Raw genomic sequence first — 19,264 nt, forward strand, 5'->3', positions numbered from 1 at the left:
TTAATAGGACTGACTGAAGAGGGAGCCTGCTTTAGGGTCGCGCTTCCAAACCCACCTTGCGCCATCAGCCCAGACTGCTCAGGACTTTAAAGGAGGGTTGGCTGGTGGGGAAAAGACACGGGGGCGGGCAATAAGTTTCCTTTTCTGGGGAGAAAGTGCAATCGGGGCAAGGGTATGTCCTGTTGAACGTCTGGGTACATAGTGTAGGTGACATAGGTGGTGACTTAATTGGGGCTGGGTTTGTTTGTTTATAAAAAAAGACATTTTTATTGCCTTCCTGCCAGAGAAAGGAGCAAATTGCTAGGAGCAAACTAGCAATTCAAATACTGTCATAAGGGGGGGGGGGGTACGGGATCTAAACCTAAAAAATTAATGAATGTCGGAATCTAGCTAATATTTAGGATAGGAAGGGGAAATGCAAGCTGCATAACTGTGCCAGACAAGGAGGCTCATACAAACCAGCCTGGCCAGGCTAGTTAAGCGCATAGCCTTAAAGAAGAGTCCTGGGCCGTTAAGGGTCATTGGCCATGCAAAAGAGCTGCCCTCCCCACCCAGCTCTGAGGAGTTGGCAGAGCAGGAGAATTGGCAGGCTACCAAAGTGATGGAAGGCTGATGGAGAAAAGTGTCTTTACAGGAGGCTTGGGATTTTGGCAAGAGGTGTGCTGGGAAGGAGGAGGAGAACAAAGGTCAAAACTATCTTGGGTGCTGACTGGAGAGACTGTAACCCAGAGACTGAGGAGCATGGCTGGCTGACCTGGACTCAAGCTGGCTGAAGCTGGGGGAGAAGCAAAGAGAGACTCTCTGGAGATGTAATGCTGTGGATTTTCTTTCTCTGTGTGTCGATTCAGGTTTATATAGGTGTAAAATAAACCATCTATCTTAAAACACTACGACTTCTGCCATGCCCTGAATTCACAATGCAAACATGACCCTGGGCAAGTGTTTTGCTGCCTCTCAGCAGAGATTGGAGTGGCATGTAACAATACAATTACAGTGGTACCTCGGGTTACAGACGCTTCAGGTTACAGACACCGCTAACCCAGAAAGAGTACCTTGGGTTAAGAACTTTGCTTCAGGATAAGAACAGAAATCACGCAGTGGCAGCGGGAGGCCCCATTAGCTAAAGTGGTACCTCAGGTTAAGAACAGTTTCAGGTTAAGAACGGACCTCTGGAACGAATTAAGTTCTTAACCCGAGGTACCACTGTATAATCCCTTAAAACAGAGGTTTTCAACCCTTTTGAGTCCACAGCTCCCTTAACAAACTACATTCTTTCTGCGGCACCCCTGTGGGGCTCAGGAGCCCATTTACTGTATGTCACCCCTTGCCTGCAGAGCTGACAGCCTCTCACCCTTTTTTGAACACCCTCCCTTGTGGAGTCTTCCCTCAGCCTCTCCTCTACCCTCTCCTTGAGAGTCCTCTGGGCAGCTGCTACTGCCACCCCTGGTCTCTGAGCTGCCCAGTCCCAGAGAGAGGTGCCTCCCAGAGGCACCATTAGCTTCTGGAGCTCATAGCCAGAGTTGCTGCAATAAACAGCTGTGCAAGCCTTTGGGAGGCAGAGACGCAAGAGGGCAACAGAGGAGGAAGGGAGGGAAAGAGGGACAGAGGCCAGTGTTGCCCATGGCACCCTGACCATCATTCAAGGCACCCCAGGGTGCCACAGCACACTAGTTGAAAATCACTGCCTTAAAATATCAATCATAAAAGCAAAGACAAACAAAACATAGCACAAGCAGCAAGGGAATAGTCAAATGCATTCCAAAATAAGAAAACTAAGTGGTATGAGACTGATTTTACTTCCCAGGTTGTATGCAAATACATAATTTTAAAAGACATATTCTTACAAAATATGTTTCCTACAGATGAAAGTGGGATGATGCAGATCTCCCAATTAGCACCCCTCTTTTAAAAAATATTCAGTTTTTGAAGGTGGGGTAGCTATTGTCAGTGTCTAATAGCAGTTTCCAATGTGTGGAAGATTAGTCCTATAATTAGCTGGGAAAGGATGAGGATCAGAAAACAAGCAAGAAAAGGAAGAAGGGGGACAACTTACAGATTTATAATCAGGGTGTGCTGTAGCCTGACAGTAAGCGCTGATGGTTAACAGCTTCCAGGCTGAGATCTAAAGAACAAAGGGCATCAAAAGCGGGAAGACAGCAAAGTACAAGGTTCTGGAGACTGTGGAGCAATCAATAGCCAGCCTGCTAAGAAATGACTCCTGTAAGGAAAGTGTTAGCAGCTGTTCGGCTCCTTACTGCAGTCTCTCTATCTAATTGCTGTAGGGAGGCATCTTTTCCTTAGCCATTTAAGGTTTTCACAGTGGTCATTATATTGACTCCACTGTTAAAGGCAGTAAGTCTCTGAATACCAATATGAGCAGAAGAGTCCCACACATGAGTCTTGCTTGTTTGACTCCCTATAAGATCTTCTTCACATCAAGAACAGACCTTTCCAAAGGTCTTTATTTTACACACAATTTATTCATCAAGTTCTGTCTTCAATCCAGATTTTAGCTGGGAAAGCTTTTCCTTTTTCTTAAACACACTTCTCACCCTTCCAGCACCCTTCCACCCTTCTCACCCTTTCACCCCTTCATGTCCAGAGTGATTTCTTATGACCTTGCTAGAGTTCCCAACTGGATTATATGGGGGGGGGGGCAGCTGCCCTAGAAGTGGAAGAGGGGGAAAACACCGGAATAGGTTTGGGAATTGTACCCTACATATGTGGGGCAGGGAAGAAGGCGAGGAACAGAGAACAGAACCTTCCCCAAGTCATTCTCTTGAGTTGGGTAGGCAGAAATGAGATCCAAATTCAGGCCTTTGTGACTCATCATTGAGCCTACATTGTACCAGAGGTTTTTGTTGTAAAGACTTCTTTTCCTCCAGGCCTTCCCCTATCCATAATACTGAACCCTGTTTTTATTTGTTTGAATTAATTGAAATCCTGTTTAATTGGTTTTTACATGCTGTTATACTGTGATTTTACCAGGTTAGTGTTGTATGCTTGTTTTAATTATATTGTTTATTATTTTTACATTCTATAGCATGTAGAGTTGTGTGGTTTTTTTAAACCATCAAGCCATTTATAAATTACTGTAAATAAACACATGAATAAAAGTTCACATTAATTGATCCTGAAGCAAATACCGTACTGGACCTAGAAGGTATATTTCAACTAAAAGAGAACTTTTCAAACCCTAGCAATCCTAGGTTTGCTATACCCAGCCCAGTGGATTTTGTCCTTCAAGGCAGGAACTTGACAATTTAAGGTAGTTTATTGAGGTCTTTGCTGTAGTAATCAGGTGCTGACACTTTCCCTGCAGAGAAAGCATTTGACTGCTCGGGAATTTTCTGTATCACACTCTCTCTCAGCATTCATGCTATCTCTGGACTGAACGTAATGGATTTAGTTACGGTATTTCCATCCAGTTCCAAAACTGTCACCATGGAATCTATTTTGGATCTTATTAAGTTGTCTGGGGACATAAGTCAGGGCTGCCAATTATTTCTTCTGATTCTAGATCTTCTAGTATGTGCAATCTGGCAGACAGCAGATACTGAAGGAGTTAAGATTGGGGAGATTCAAACCCTGGCGTACATGAATGGAAAACACTCACATTCACACTGAGAAGAAACATGAAAAAGTTCCTTCCAATAGCACTACCTCATTCCTTACAAAGGACCACCCTGGAATGGCCCCAATCTTGAGTGTTTGAAGAGGTGGTCCCCTATTGCTTAAAGGGGTGGCAGCAATAAAGCCCCTCCATGACAGTTGAGCAACGGCAAGTGGCTAGATTTCAACTCATATGTTCAAGTTCCTGTTTTATGCTAATGATGCATTTTTGTTGCTTTCATATCTCTAAATATCTCTGCCAGCCCTGATTAAACGCAATATGAGATGCTGAGAATCTCACTGGCTGTAAAATAAATTGGGATACATCTGTTGCTTCTCTGATTAGCAATTTCAGTTTTATTTTGCGTTTGGGTGAAAAAGTGTTTAACATTTCAAATGACTATATAAAACACTTACAAAGGAAAGGTTGCAAGGTTGTTAATCATATAGTACATTTCCATATGAGAACAGTTTTGGAAAATATCTATCTGCACTTGCCCTGAGTTTATAGAGTGAAATTGGTATCTTGAAAATGAATGGGTCATTTATATTCTTAGAGATCTCCCTGCCCATGTCCCTCAATTTTATTTTAAGAAAATTGATGTTCTGTTTCATAAATCCTTATGCAGACCTGAAAGAACACTACACATTCATTTTAAAATATACAATTCCCAGTGGAACCTGGAAGCTCTTGCCTTCGTAACTATCAAGTACCATAGTGCTTTTAAATGCTTTTCTTCTGTCTGATGGAGGTGACTGAATGGGCAAAGATAGAAATGTCACAATTAACTCCTTTGGAAAAGTTGGCATTACTTAATCTGAATTTCCCTAAGACCCCAAACCTAATGGCTTCTTTGGTTGGCCTGGAAATCAATTAATATTTCCTTAGACGCAGCCCCTTTCCCCACATGGATCTGAAATTGGCCTATCACATGCAACATTAAATCCTTATTTAAAATCAACAATGTTTTAACACTCAAAAGGACTTTGCTTCTCCACCAGCCCTGACTCTGCAACCACATGAGGGAGGAAACAAGCCAGAAATAAGCTAGTCATGACATGTGAATCTAGGCTTATGATCTGTTTCCTCCAAACAAACCATGAGTAATATGGTAAGAACAAACCTTGGGTTCCCCTTGTTGTTTGTTTGGAGAAAAGAAAACCACAAGCCCTGGTTCACATGTTAGGACAAGCCAAACTCTGGCTTGCTTCCCGATTGCACAGTCAGGCTTCTAGGAAGAGTAAAGTGCTCATGATCATTAAACCACAGCCTATGGTTTAATGTTGTTGCGTGCCAGTCCGGCAACTCTTGAAAAACTCCAGAGATTTGTACTTGAAGCATGTCAGTTGTATAGGCTCGATTGGTATCTCTGCTGATTGGATCATATAATGTTAAGAGCTGCTTCAAGCAGAATTGAATTTGCCTCCTAATATGCTATGGCAATATTTACAATTGCAGTGTTGCTTGGTTTCTGAATCATATACTGAAGTCCCGCACTTATTTTTTCAGGTGTGGTCTGAAAACATTCAGGCAAACCCGGTCCATATGAACAATAGATGTCCTAGGTTTGGGAATCTGTGGCTTTGCAGATGTTGTTGGACTCTAACACCAAACCCTACAAGTGCCCCTGTTTTCCAGGAATGTCCCTGATTTAGAGAACCCATCCCAGTTTCTGATTTGATCTCTGAATGTCCCGCTTTTCCTTAGGACGTCCCTATTTTCATTGGAGAACTGTTGGAGGGTTTGTAACACTCATCATCCCTGGCCATTGGCCATGCTGGCTGTGGCTGATGGCAGCTGGAGTCCAAGTTCTGGAGGGAAACAGGTTCCCTGAAGGGCAATTTAGGCGCTTTCTAAATATGAACTTTCAGTTCTTTCATATTGAAGAGGATAGTATTTCAGCATTGACAGTCCTTTTGCTTTTCTCATATTGATCAATTCTTAAGACGACAGGTTGTAACTCAGTTGTAACAGGTTGTAACAGATGTGAGGTTTCTGATACCTACAATTTAATTTAGCAGAAATATGTTTGCTTTTGAATTATGGTGCTGGAGGAGACTCTTGAGAGTCCCATGGACTGCAAGAAGATCAAACCTATCCATTCTGAAGGAAATCAGCCCTGGGTGCTCACTGGAAGGACAGATCCTGAAGGCTCCAATACTTCGGCCACCTCATGAGAAGAGAAGACTCCCTGGAAAAGACCCTGATGTTGGGAAAGATGGAGGGCACAAGGAGAAGGGGACGACAGAGGACGAGCTGGTTAGACAGTGTTCTCTAAGCTACAAACATGAGTCTGACCAAACTGTGGGAGGCAGTGGAAAACAGGAGTGCCTGGCGTGCTCTGGTCCATGGGGTCATGAAGAGTCGGACATGACTAAACAACAACATGTTTAAGCACAGAGGCCTATGCATGTTCTGTCTGCCCCACACCCTTTCTCCCTTTCCCATTCTTTCTCTCTTTTTTCATTATCTTACTCTTGAAAATGCATTCCACTTAATTTTCCCATTTTAAAACAAAGGGAAGTTTATAATGATGGCTGATTTCCATTATTTGGATTGCTCTGAAATTTAGCAAGTAAAGTAACTTCAGTTGTTTACATGTTATAAATCTGATTCTCTCAAACAAGACTGAGTGGTTTCAGATTTATTTGGATTTCTGAGTGGATTTACTTAGACCCACCACTCACCCTTTAAAAATGGTATTGTTGTTGCTTCTACTGGAATGCTGTGAGAAGCATCTCTCAGCTCTGCAAGGATTATCTTCTAGCTGTGGCCTTAGAGCTCTGAGTAATTGAATTTCAGCTCTGAAGTAAAATGAATGTGGAAGACTAAAATGAGATCGCTGCATGAAATTATTTAATCTGTGAGCAATCAAGACAAACTAATCCATTAATCACTCTTGTGTTTACATGCTTCTATAGATGCAATAACTACAAAGGGAAACACTACTGACACCATGTGGGGCTGAAATTAAAGCAGATTACAGTCAGCAACAACAACATAGAAGGCTGTTTTAAAAAAGGAATAAATAATTACTGCCACCTAATTTTTTGTTTTTATTATAGCACAGATATATATCATTCATATCTATTAGTTCCAATAGCTGTGAATGGCTCCTTACCCTTTTTCTCACTAGAACAGGGTCTCTCAAATATTATACTGAAGCAAAATATACAAGACTAGAATTTTACAATTGAAATGCACTTATCTATCTTACTTCTTGATGTTAGGAAACACATTCTCACCTTAACCTGCTATAAATTTTGTTTCAAACAATTGCTCCTGGCAGTATACCTACAAGCAGCATTTTATGACCACACTGGGGGCAATATTGACCCAGTGTTTATGAATCTCTGCACTGCCTTCAAACGTTATTCTAGACTAGTGAGGACCACTTAGCGGAAAAGGTGCACACAATCAGCCTCACTCACATTTAGATCATTTAGATCAGGGTGGAGAACCCAAGGCATCCCAGTGTTCTGAACTACAATTCCCACCATCCCTGACCATTGGCCATACAGGATGGAGTTGATGGAAGTTGGATTCCAACAACACCTGGAGGGTTCCAGGCTCCTCACCCCTGAGTTAGCTCCCACTCCTGCTCATGTAGACAAAGGTTTCTACAGGAAGCACCTTCAATAGCACCATTACTAGAAGCTCACTGATCATGTAAGGAGACCTTCTCTTAATGGCTTCGTATTTGAAGCCTCATAGTAACTCAGATGACCTCATTGATTAACACTGAATTTGAGGGTAGGGTTTGTGCTCTTTCCTCACTGTCCTATTATCCCAGCTGATTAGGGGAGTGGGGGAGAGTTCATGGAAAGCAGCTGTTTTATTGAAATTACTTTTTTCTGTGCTAGAAGATACAGATGTTCAGTTCTTTCATCTTCTAAAACCAGTGCCTTAATCTCAGGATTCTTGCAGGCTTCATGCACACTATTATGTGCAAGGACCTCCAATTCATAGGCTCACACAGAGAACAAATGTTTGGGGCCAGTTTGTGGGGCCCAGGAGTAAGTTTACAAGAGGGGCCAGATTTTTAAAAGCTTGAGAATCACTGTGCATATGATAATCAGAACAAACCGGGAACAACTTGAAAGTGACAACGAGCAGCTGATGCTGTCAAGAACAAAAATCATAGCCCTTGTGCTACAGCTTTGATGATGCTTTCTCTAGTTTATGAAACACCTGAAACCTGTATTTTCAACTTCCAGCAGAGGGCCTGCAAGCTCCCTGTTTTCAACTCGTCCAGCAACACACAGCATGTCCAGTTGTCACACTACCTGGTAGTAGTATCCTGTCGTTAACCATAGGGGGGCTTGGATGGAGGATCTAAAATAGGCAAAAACAACACTGCCTACATTGGCTGCCATACATCTGGAGTTTCCCCAGACATCTAGCCAATTTCTGCCTGGACTGCTTGCGGCTGCAGTAATCCACATATGTCCAGGTAATTCTAGATGGATGGCAACCCATTAAACTCTGGGATTAGATCCCTAATTTCTATTTAGGCTTATAACACCTCAGAAGTGTGTACAGACCTATTAAATGAAGTTCAGAACATTCCTGTGTTACTCAGAAAAGAAGAATATTATTCTATTCCTGGCAAAAACACTCCAGGAGGGTGTAAGGTTCAGGAGGGTGCACCACCTAGAGAAAGTCCTGAGTGCCAAACTTGTGGCCCACAGGCCTCTGATTTCACACCCCTGGTCTAAATATTTGTATATCTGAAATACACAGTGGCTAATGATATATAACTGGAGAAGGAACTGAAGAAGAAGAAGAGTTTGGATTTGATATCCCGCTTTATCACTCCCCTTCAGGAGTCTCAAAGCGGCTAACATTCTCCTTTCCCTTCCTCCCCCACAACAAACACTCTGTGAGGTGAGTGGGGCTGAGAGACTTCAGAGAAGTGTGACTGGCCCAAGGTCACCCAGCAGCTGCATGTGGAGGAGCGGAGACGCGAACCCGGTTCCCCAGATAACGAGTCCACCGCTCTTAACCACTACACCACACTGGCTCTCCAAGTGGCGAACCACTCCAGTATTTTGCCAAGAAAATTCCATGGACATAAAAAAGGAGAAGCTTTGAGAAGAAAGTGAGAGTTTCCAAGGCATGCTTTGGTTCTTGGGGTCACGGAGAGTCGAACATGGCTAAGACGACTAAACAACAAACAACAATGATACATACATTTTGAACTGCAGTGAGATAGGATTAGATGTGCCTCTATATACACTGAAAAGGCATGAGTGAGGTGGCCGCAGGCCTGCTTTGGATCAGCCAGCCACCCTGCCAACACAACCACCCCCACCACACTCATGCAAAGGTTAAATGTGTGGTAACCAGGAAAAGGGGCCGTGCACATGTACATCAGGGTGCACTCAAGTGAACAAGCATACCCCACAGTGCTGGGTTAAACCCTGTGGAGGCCCCTAGGCAGTCAAAATCTTGGCCTCCCCCTTGCAAGTTATCTCAAAGCTTTTACTCAGCTACTCATGAATATTCTACTAGGATCTGGAGTCAGTGGGAACGTGTGACACACTCACAGAAAGCTTCTTATCTGGATGTTTCTCGTGTGCACACTCCAGTGCAATAACACTGAACTCAGAAAGATTTATTGTAATTTTCTTTCAAGATCAAATCAATAATATTTTGAACTGTTATCACAGGGTCCCTAGAAGGCCTGGGGCCCAAAGGCTGGTGCCTACTCTGCCTATTTGGTAATCCAGCACTGATACCCCACTCCCATTTATTGCCCTGCTTCCCACTGAACCCTGTGTAATATAACAATTACGAGTGGCTAATTCCAATAATCACTTTCTAGTCCCTAGTTCCCCAGAAATGCTTCTGTCACCCTTTTTCAGAAAAATGTCCACTTTTCTTTGCAACAAGTTCCTTGAAATGTTGCCTAGAAGGCTCTAATAATGAGGAAGGATCTTTTGTCCAGTTTATTTCCTTCCTAATCCACTCATGTCTATGTTCCATGAAGGAAACGAGCCTGTGCTGGGCAATTATTTTGGAGAAGAAAACACAGAAACAGCACTTTGCTCCACTGAGCCCTGTGCTAGGGAGTCCTAAAGAGGTCAGACCTTGACTCAGAGAGGAAGTTTGCTGCAGGCAGATAGACTGGCGGAACAGAAGAGAGCTTGCTGGGATGGGGTGTGCTGCAAAGGAACTTCCTGACTCTTGCTCCCACCCCCGGCCCAACTAAAAGTTGTATGCTATTTCTAGCTGTTCCAAAATCCAATGACAGAAGAAATAAATCACCACAGTGGGAGGAATCTTTAATCACAGCACCCTTGCCCAGCAGATGCTGGTAAGCTGATCTGTATGAAGTGGGAGGTCAGTGCTATTTGGTGGTTCTGAACGCCAATTCAAGACATGCTGAGATGCTTTCCTTGCCTTGACATTGCCCATCACAGTGTTATATCTGCTTGTATGTCGCAATTGTAAAAAATCTATCTATCATCTATTTATCTATCTATACCACATAAAACATTAAACATTATGCTACACCTGCTACTTCAGATGAACATGACGGTGGGCAAAATTGGAATTGGGGTTATCCAGCGTCCAAGGTGATGGATCTGTGCTTCAGTAAGAGCGTTCAAAAGTGCCCATCCTTTTATGTAGGTAGTCATATATTAGCAGTATTCAGCTTCAAAGTTCTTTGGAGAACTTATCATGCTACTCAGATGCAAGTTATTTTGATCACAGTTAATGCTCCCAGGCAACAGAGATTTCTGTCACGTTATAAAATTCTGGGTATTACTGTGCAGTAGGAGGTAAAAATAATTTGCCAGCATACAAACAAACTCCGATAAGCATAAACTAAACCTAAAAAAAATAAAAATCACCCCCCTCTCATTGTGCTTAATTCTCCACAGTTCACAGTGTGTTTTAAATGGCTTTCAGGAAGCTTGAGGCCACAATGCTAGAGTCTGCTGAATCAGCATCAGAAACTGGAGCGAGTGGTTGCTGGGAAGAAGTGATGGATTTGGGGTAGCAGAATTGCATGAGGTGAATGTCAGCATAGCAAGCTACTTAAATGAATCCTGGAGGTGGGGACTTGAATCAACTGGAGAACAGGGATAGGAAATCTGTGGCCTTTTAGATCTCATTGAACTCCAACTCCCAGCACCCCTGACCATGCTGGCTTTTGCTGATGGGAGTCAGAGTCCATCAACATCTGGGAGGGCACCACACTGGTGATTCCTGCCCTAATGTTTAAAATATTACTGGTCAAATTGTGGGAATTAGACTTTAGTTCCCATTTGCACAGTATGCAAAAGACAGCCCTGGGTTAGAATCATAGAATCATAGAGTTGGAAGAGACCACAAGGGCCATCGAGTCCAACCCCCTGCCAAGCAGGAAACACCATTAGAGCACTCCTGACATATGGTTGTCAAGCCTCTGCTTAAAGACCTCCAAAGAAGGAGACTCCACCACACTCCTTGGCAGCAAATTCCACTGTCGAACAGCTCTTACTGTCAGGAAGTTCTTCCTAATGTTTAGGTGGAATCTTCTTTCTTGTTGTTTGACTCTTTAATTAGTTCTCTTTCTCCCTCCTATAAAAACCACGCAAGACACTCTCTTTTAAAGTTAAAGAATAAATACCGTAACTTTTCCTTCGTGTACGTGCAGTTCCTGCTTAAATATACTATGCAGGTAGGTGATGAGTATTCTGTAAACTGCCCTGAGACCTGTGGGTATAGGGCAGTATATAAAATCAATCAATCAATCAATCAATCAATCAATCAATCATTCCCAGGCTTCTAAAAACCAGTAAAAAGAGTTAGGGGAAAAGATCTGCTATAAAAACCCTACTCCTACGTATGGTTCTCCATTTTTAACCCCATATGGTTAAAAATCCTACTCTCCACAACTTGAGCAGTCTCGTCCCACACATGAAATTTTACTTTTCACTGTTTGGGGGCCACTAAAATGATGATTACCTATTCATAATCGTGATAAGAGTCCTCTTCCTACAGGAGCAGACCCACAATGTGCAAAATAGCTTCCCTTCTCAATGATGTGGCCTCTCCAGCAGATATGAGCTGCAGAGCTAACTACTGTAATGTTTGCTGTCTCTGTGTGGGATTTGTCATTTTCCATGGTTATTCTGGTCTATATTCAGTGCTTTGGAACTTTTCTGCACAATAAATGGCTGATTCAGCATGCCCAATGGGTGGTGAGGTGAGTCATACTCATGCAATTTAAGTCAACGTCCCCAGCTGTAGGAGATGCAGTGTACTTTGGTCATGGCAAGAAAACAACAGTCATTGCTGAGGTAACCGGAGGGAGAGGAAGCAGAACTCAGAGCTCCACCAGATAACCTGTTTATGGAGCATTCATCCTGATTTGCTTGCACAAAGCTTACATGGTGGTTAGAATATGGTCTGTCTTTATTGGGCATGTGTTTTGGGTTGTTTACAATGCGGTTATATGACAATGGACATTTACCTGCATCCATTCTGATTCGCTTGCGAGGTGTTCACACATCTTCCCAGTAATATTTATCTCACACTTTTCAGTCCATGACACCGACACTTCCCAAAATGCAAAAAGTCTGTTTTGGGTGTGTTTTTTTTATTAGAGTGAATTTGTTCCTCTAGAGCAGGGGTGGCCAACTCCCAAGAGACGGCGGTCTACTCACAGAGTTAAAAACTGGCAGTGATCTACCCCTGCTTTTTGGGGTTCAGGTCAAAGTTGTTGAGCTTTTCTTAGGGAAGAGGAAGGCCCGTTCTTTAGGGGTTCAGTTCAAAGTTGTTGAGCTTCTTTTTATGGGCTGCAAGGCTAAAATGTCTAGGGGAGCCAAATTCCTTGGGCTTCTTTGGGGGGAGCCAGTGATCTACCACAGACATCCAGTGATCTACCGGTAGATCATGATCTACCTGTTGGACATGCCTGCTCCAGAGCAGCTTTTCTTAACCTTGGGTTCCTAGATGTTGTTGGACTACAATTCCCATCGTGGCCAATGGTCAGGGATTATGGAAAGTGTAGTTCAAGAACATCTGGGGACCCAAGGATGGGAAAGGCAGAGAGGGAGAGGGAGAGGGGGAGAGACCAAAGGCAGCCTCAGGCATCCCTTCAGCATGCCTATACAGAGCTCCCCTCCCTCTGGCTACCGGCTGCCCCTGCTGAGGCCATCAGAGGAAGAGAAAGCAGCACTCAGGCATGGACAGTCCTCAGGTTTTATGGGAATGGTAGTCCAACATCTGGATGGTACTAAGTTGGAGAAAGCTGCTCTAGAAACATAGCTGGGATTTGGGGTGCCCATTGATCAAGCTTGTGCTGGTCCCGGGGGGAAGGTACTGTTATTGTAGTCAGAGTTCACAAGATGAGAGGCGAGGTCCGAAACAGGGAGCCGGGCGGGGAACAGGAACGCTGGAAGGTCAGAAGCAGGAGGCCGGGCAGGGAACAGGAACACTGGAAGGTCTGAAGCCAACAACGACGTTGCTCCCGCAACCTGGGACCGGGCTGACTGACCTTTATCTTCTTCTAAGGCCAGGGGCGGCCCCGGCCCCCAGGAGCCCCGCCTCCCTTGGCCTTAAGGCGAGCACTCCTCCTGGGAGCAACCAGTTCTCTTTGCCTCTCTGCCCTAAGCCTCTGCAGTTCAGGAGAGGCCGAAGGGTTACTGGGCCCCGGAGGAGGCTCACCTGTAGACACTGAGTCCTCAAGCACCTCTGGGGCCAGAATGGTTTCACCTGGTGCCTGCTCCTGAGGATCTGACACAGGTGCAGGCTCCTCAGAATCTAGGCCCTGCCCCAGTTCAGCCGGCCCTGGAGGTGGGGACTCCTGTGCAGGCTGGGATTCCTCTGGTTCAGCCTCTGAATCGGAATCCCAGGCCATCACAAAGCTGCATCAACAGCAGTAACCAAGTGTGATGCTGTTTATGCTGTCTCCTCACCCACCCACCCATGGGTGTTGAGGTTAGGCAAGGTTTGCGTTAGTTCAGGTTAATCTCCATGCACAGCTAAGGCTGAAGCCACTTTCCATTAAAGCCCCCATTTGAATGGCAGAAAAGCCTTGGTAAATGGCTGCCTACAACGGCACTCTAAACAGTTGAGGATGGGGCGGGCAGGGGGAGCTTTTGTTTTCAGTTCAGTGGAACAAATTGCATCTTTCAGTTTTGTATTCTTAAGCATGTTTGCATACTCAGCAGCTTTTTATTGGAGACTTTCTCCTATAATCATAATTATCCAGCTTTCTGGGAAAGAGGAAGTCAACACACGGTCCAAAGGTTTCAGCAACAAAAGCACGACTCTTTGGGGCAGTCACGTGCACTTAGGGACTTCCCTGATATTTAAAATTACTTCCAAATTATTGCCTCCAACAAATGTTGAATGACCTCTCTCCTATTTTTTGGCAGATGGAACAATGTGGAGAATGTTTATGATAAGATCCACTCCCTGATTCTCAAACACCAACCTTTCGTTATCTCTGCTAGTTTCCTTTAAAAACAAACAACAACCCCCCCCCACACACACACCCAGGGTGCATGATGTCATATCCTGAGCCCTCCCCATTCCCTGCCTGTCTTTGAAACTCTTACAGAAAGCTAGACACACTAAACAAGTGGACTGCTCTGTTCTGAACATAAGACAATTTATGTGTGGCTTTTGCCTGTTTCATTCAGTCCTGAAGAATTTGATTCAAGGAATCTGAATTCACCACAGTTCAAAGGAAGGAAGAATCCCAAGCACGGTGAGTACAGCAACGTAGTATGCTTTGAGTCATAAGGAGGGAGTTTAGAAATTCAAATGTGTGTTGCAAACGTGGAATATTGTCTCTATTGCGAACTCAAGAAGGTTGTTCGGTATGCTGAAAGCATCAGCTTTAATTAAAAAAACACATGTATAGTTCTAAATCTTGGATCCTGTAAGATGTGTTCAGTGCTCTCTCTCTCTCTCTCTCTCTCTCTCTCTCTCTGTGTGTGTGTGTGTGTGTGTGTGTGTGTGTCTCACAGTCTCTGTCTCTCTGGGTTGTTGTTGTTTGCAGGGGGTCCTCGTTGAAAATATCTAGCAAAGTAGACTAGAAGTCAGAAATTTTCACTCAGAAAACCTCTATCACATATTGGGGGGGGGGGGAATAAACACAACCTTCTCAAGTTTTAAGATTGTGCAATATGGCTTTGACACAAATTCAAAAAAATCCTCACAAATATCCACAATGTAATTCAGCTTCAGCACCTAGATTTTGAGCCTAACAATGACAGCATTCTAAAGAGCCTGTTACACATTTGGTTGCAAGTATTTTAAAAATTAGTTGGTCAGTAAAATGGCACGTTTTTCATTTTGTAGGATCAATGAAACCACTAATGCCCAGGACCCAACATTCTCATCTGTGTACTAGACTTACTTTCATTAGTGCAGTAAACACAGTGGGTTTGATCTAATCTAATTGTGATTGCATCCCAAAGAAATCAGCCTGAAATGTTAATCATGGCTTAGATTCCATTAATTCCAAAAGGAACTTACAATGCAATCCTAGGCATATTAAATCAGAAGGAAATTCCACTATGTTATATAGGACTTACTCCCATGTAAGCACTGTGGTCTTAGTGCAACTAACTATGGCTGCAATCCTATACCCATTTATCGGAGGGTAAGCCCCATGGAACTCAATGTGACTTATGTGTGAAGAGATATATACAGGATTGCATGATTACTCTAGATCTATCTCTATGTATGTATTCTGCTTCAGTTCTGTGCACACTTATATGGGAGTAAATTCAATTGAACATTGTGGAATTTACTTCCAAGTAACCATGGACAGGATTGTTCTACTTAGGAGTAAGGATGGAGGATAAATTTCATTCAGTTCATATTTATCAAATCTGCACTTTTTGAATCAAAATGTGAACCCAAACACAGCTGTCCTCCTAAAAATTGCACTTATCTGAATTTTGCAATGTAGTTCTCTATTCAGTGTTTGCAAAATTGCATCTATTAGGAGAAATTGTGTATAAAAATGAAGGCATTGGTGAAAATAACATACAAAAAATGCATTATGATAGGGGAAACTGCTTGCAAAAATGTGTACATTGGTCAATAAAATGTAAATAAAATGTGTTTATTAGGAGAAAATTACAGAAATATGCTGCTGAATTTTCATGAGAATTTTTTAAAATTGCAAATTGCTGCAAAGTACAGAGACCTGAATTTAGACTGCTTGCTTGCTCAACAGGAATCTGCTTACCCAACAGAATTTCTGGTTTCTACCCCCCCCCCACACCACCTCCCCATGCCCACCCAAACCTGGAGGGTCCCCCAAACCTCTGGAGCAAATTTTGAAGGGACACACAGGGGTGTAAGGGAAGGGAAAGCCCCATTCTATGAGCAGCAGAAATACTGTCATGCTACATTGGATTTCACCTCCTGAAATGAATGGGATGTACATTCCAATGATGGTGCTAAATATCTCCTACTTTCATTGTACAGCTCCAGCCAAAGGAGCTGTGCCAGATGATTTAGTGTGCTGTCTGGTTCTCAGAATCATTAGTGGAGTTTCCTATCAGCAGTTGTGTCAACACACTGCTCTTCCTGCTGATTCAGGAACAAACAGTTTCATGCTAAGTGATGAGGATTCCAATGAGAACATGACTCTGTACTAAAGTGCTCTGATGGGCACCTCTTCTCGCAGAACATCTTTCGTGGAACTCATAAGTCAACTAAGCTTACCAGAGTGAAACAAAACACATTATTCAAAATGGTTTTCTGTCAATCTCAACTCATTTTTAAAGCACAGAGGCTGAGCAAATGCATCAGTGTGAATTGTTGACATGGCTTAGCACAAGGACAAAAAAGTTCTGGTTTGGGGAGCTGTGTGGACTGAGGGTGGGTATAATATTATACTCTAATCTAAGAATAACTAGGTAGCTGCCAGGTTGTATGTGTGGCACATTCTAAGGACAGAATTCAACAGACCTAAGTGGGGGGAGGTGCTGTCAGGGGGGGACTTTGGGGCAGAAGGCCATGACCCCACCCAGCCAGGATGAGCAGAATGGTCCCCAAATGCTGCAGGACTGGCTTGCCATAGAAGTGTAGATTTAGAAGGTACCTCAAGGGTCATCTAGTCCAACCTCCTGCGATGCAGGAATCACAGCTAAAGAATACCCCAAAGATGGCCATCCAACCTCTGTTTAAAAACCTCCAGTGAAGGAGAGTCTACCACCTATGAAGGTGGTTCATTCCACTATAAAATAGCTCTTAACCACCAGGACATTCTTCCCAATGTTTAGTCAGAATCTCCATTCTTGTTACTTGAATCCATTGGTTTGGGTCCTACCACGTAGAATAGCAGAAAACAGGCTTCCTCCATCTTCCATGTGACAGCCATTCAGATAGCTGAAGATGGCTATCGTATCAACTTTCTGTCATCCCTTATCCAGGCTCAACATACCCAGTTATTTGTAAGAATCCTTCGTAAGTCCTAGTTTCCAGACCCTTTGTCATCCTTTGCACATCCTTTGTCAATATCCTTCTCAAATTGTGGTGCCCAGAATTGGACTCAGTATTCCAGGTGGGGTTTCACCAAGGCGGAATGGAAAATGCAGAAAGTAATGCAGAAAGAAACCACCACCACTGTAAGTCCATAGTGTGAAATTACCCAACTGCACCCCTGTGGGGATAGGCTAGTGCAGGGGTATGCAACCTAAGGCCCGGGGGCCGGATGTGACCCATTCACCTTCTCAATCCGGCCCGTGGACAGTCCAGGAATCGGCGTGTTTTTACATGAGTAGTAATAATAATAACAATAATAATTATTTATTATTTGTACCCCGCCCATCTGGCTGGGTTTCCCCAGCCACTCTGGGTGGCTTCCAACAAAGATTTAAAATACATTAAAAGTAGAATATGTGCTTTTATTTAAAATGCATCTCTGGGTTATTTGTGGGGCATTGGAATTTGTTCATTTCCCCAAAAAATATAGTCCGGCCCACCACATGGTCTGAGGGACAGTGGACTGGCCCATGGCTGAAAAAGGTTGCTGACCCCTGGGCTAGTGTGACTGAATGCTGTCCCATAGGAAAAACAATACAAAGAAAATTGCAAACTAGTACATTGGGGAGAATGCTAGATTGGATCTTTTTGTTTGGCGTGTCGTTTTTCTTTGTGGAAGGGTTTTTGGGAGGGGTATAGTGAACCCTTTGATCACGTCATGCTGCACCTGCATTTATAATTTTGCAGTTTTACCTCCCCAGTGAGAACAAGGAACTATTTTTAGGGTAGCAAATAGATTGTTGTGCTTGGACTAGGTAGCCTACTGCAAATAAAGGCACTTCTGGCACAGTGCATAAAAAGTCAAATACAAGGGAAGGGTGGAGAGAATTTTTCTGATAGCACATCATACAGTAAGCAATTTTGCTTTCTTCCTGTCACCCTTGGAAAGAACTTGCCTTTCCTGGAAAGAACTCATCAATCTGTTTTACTCATCCAGTATCTTCCTTTTAAGGGACGCTGGTGGCGCTGTGGGTAAAAGCCTCAGCGCCTAGGGCTTGCCGATCGAAAGGTCGGCGGTTCGAATCCCCGCGGCGGGGTGCGCTCCCGCTGCTCGATCCCAGCGCCTGCCAACCTAGCAGTTCGAAAGCACCCCTGGGTGCAAGTAGATAAATGGGGACCGCTTACTGGCGGGAAGGTAAACGGCGTTTCCGTGTGCGGCTCTGGCTCGCCAGATGCAGCTTGTCACGCTGGCCACGTGACCCGGAAGTGTCTTCAGACAGCGCTGGCCCCCCGGCCTCTTGAGTGAGATGGGCGCACAACCCCAGAGTCTGTCAAGACTGGCCCGTACGGGCAGGGGTACCTTTACCTTTATCTTCCTTTTAAAAAAACCAAAACAACAAAAAACACTTATGTTGCAGAAACAAGCACTCTTTTCTGTTTTTAAATAACTTTCTCCACTCACGACTTATGAAATATTAAATATGTTGTATGACTTATAAGCGGGATAGCAAGCACTCCTTAAGAAGAACCCTACCTTGTTGCTGAGCCCCCAGATCTTGCAAAGGAAAGCAGTCTCCTGTCCTTTAAACCGTTGTGTGTGGATTTTGGTAGGTGAAAATGCTACACTTCCTGCAATCCCTCCCACCCATGAGACCTCTGTCTTTGAATAATACTGTGATTATGATTTAATAGATAGAAGATAGGGTGCAGCAAAACGGAAGAGACAACAACTCCCTAGAAAAAGGAGTGGGAAGTCAATAAAAATAAGAGAAAAGATCCCAGGCTGGGGTAGGGAGATAACTCTGTATTTGAGTGTGATTGCTCTTTAAATCCAAGGTTGTAGGTGCAAATGTCACTTAATGCAGATTAGTTACTCTTTAACACAATTTGAGCACCCTTCTGTTCATGCAGATGGGATTTCTCCAGAGCAGAGCACTCACATGAGTTTCTTTTCTCCACACTACAAAATCAGGAGGGAAGACACCCTTTCATCTGTTGGAATGTTCCCATTTTTCCATGCTTCCTTGACACTGTAATGTTTCATACACAGAATTTGCATTGCTAGGTCTAAAGTCATCTGTACAGTTTGGAGCGTTTATGCCTTAACAATGGTAAAATAACAAGCTGATTCTTTGATACCCGATGTATCTCTGTCGTTCCCTAAGGAAGGCAGCCCTTCTTGGGATACTGCATGCTGATTCA

At 43.7% G+C, this 19,264-nt stretch overlaps 1 protein-coding gene across 2 annotated transcripts in view; it reads left to right on the plus strand.

Annotated features, from left to right (window-relative positions):
* The first annotated feature begins 14,174 nt into the window (after window positions 1–14,174).
* The window catches only part of RALB (RAS like proto-oncogene B), a 29,735-nt gene continuing 24,645 nt past the window's right edge, over window positions 14,175–19,264 (plus strand). Inside the window, exon 1 of one of the 2 annotated variants that reach the window (XM_083753054.1) lies at window positions 14,175–14,324. The gene's annotated coding sequence lies outside the window, so the exon portion shown is untranslated. The remainder of the gene's footprint in view (window positions 14,325–19,264) is intronic. The other variant, XM_083753056.1, reaches the window with a different exon arrangement.

The sequence above is a fragment of the Podarcis gaigeae genome, assembly GCF_964106915.1.
Source record: "Podarcis gaigeae genome assembly, chromosome: 1".
NCBI lineage: Eukaryota > Metazoa > Chordata > Lepidosauria > Squamata > Lacertidae > Podarcis > Podarcis gaigeae.